Raw genomic sequence first — 1,521 nt, 5'->3', positions numbered from 1 at the left:
TTCGTAGAGGCTGAAAGAAAGGGATGTTGTCGAGAGGTGTTTCTGTAAACGCTTTCCGTGAGAGAAGGCAGTCAATCAAAAAGCAATCAAGAATGGACTTGGGCCCCTCGCCGGTTTGGCCTCGGTGGGAGTGCAGGCCCGCGGAATGAAGGTTCGTAGGTTGGAGTCTGGTCAAGGGCATGTCCCTGAGTTGCAGGCTCCCCCCCTGGCCTGGGTCGGAGCAGGCAGCCAACTGATGAATCTCTCTCACATCCCCCTTCTTTCCTCTCTCTCTGAAAAATCAATGGAGAAAATATCCTCCCGTGAGGATTAACAAAAAAAAGAACGGCCTTCCAGTCAGAGTCCAGTGCGGGATTTTGGAGAGGGTAACTGGAAAGGACATAATTCCAGACAAAAGAAGCTTCACGCGTGAAGGTGTGAAAGTGAAAATGGACAGGAAGAATAAGGCTTGAGGCGGGGAGATTCGTTTTGAGGCCATTGCTGTACTCCAGATAAGAAGCAAGGAGCAGAACCAAATCATTGGCAGTGATAATCATTGGCAATGGGAAGGGGTAGATGTGAGCGCGGTTAAGGTGGTAGAATGGACAGCGCTGAGGGGGATAAATGTGGAGACCACATTTCTAATATGGGTGCTGCTGGGGTGGATGGTGGAAACAGCAAGATGCAAAGAAAACTGAGTCTCCTGGCTGTCCAAAGGTTTCTGATCTAAGTTACTAGTAGTGGCAGTCCTAGGGGGATGACTAGACTTGTGGGCTATGATGATGAGTTCAAATATAAATATGTTTATTGGGGAAACACTTATTCTTCACTCATGATGTCTCCTTCCATATGGAGTGACATCCATTAATATTCATGGCCTCCCGCTGCGCCTGCCCCCAGCTCACTCCTCCCTGATTGGTGAATTTAGAAAAAAAGAATGTGTACCCAAAGGAAGCTGCCTTCTTCACACAGCTGTCCTGGTGTTCTTCTCTGCTCCAGGAGCAGGGCCTTGGGGTGAGGTTGAGGATGCCTGGTCCAGGGCTACAGAGTTAGCAAACCTATTTAATTCCAGAGTTTGGCATTAGGAAGCTCTCTGTCTACAGATAATATCCAATACTTTTTTCAGTTGTGGTATCCTATATAATAAAACCCTAATATGCAAATTGTCCCCTTGGGCAGGAATTCAACCCACCAGGAGTTTGACTGCTCGCTATGACATGTGCTGACCACCAGGGGCGGCACAGAACACGATGGGCATTGGTGCCGCAGCAGTAGAAACACTGCTGGCCCCAGTGGGCTCGTCGGGAGCCAGCCCATGGCAGGATGGTGGAGCAGGTGAACGGGTGGCAGGCCAAGGTGGGTGCGAGCGAGGGCCCAGTCACCCTGTAGACGGCGACCAGCAGCTGAGGGAGCCAAGCAGGGGGCCCAGCCCCAACTGATCACCCTGCAGACGGTGACCAGTGGCAGCAGCGGGGGGCGGGGCCGGCAAGTGGGCAGCACCAGGCCAAGGCAGATGCAAGCGGGGGCCCTGATCACCTGCCG

Source organism: Myotis lucifugus, unplaced genomic scaffold (genome assembly GCF_000147115.1).
Source record: "Myotis lucifugus unplaced genomic scaffold, Myoluc2.0 scaffold_477, whole genome shotgun sequence".
Classification (NCBI taxonomy): Eukaryota; Metazoa; Chordata; class Mammalia; order Chiroptera; family Vespertilionidae; genus Myotis; species Myotis lucifugus.
The sequence above is the reverse complement of the archived record's forward strand: the minus strand, read 5'-3'. Positions refer to the sequence as shown.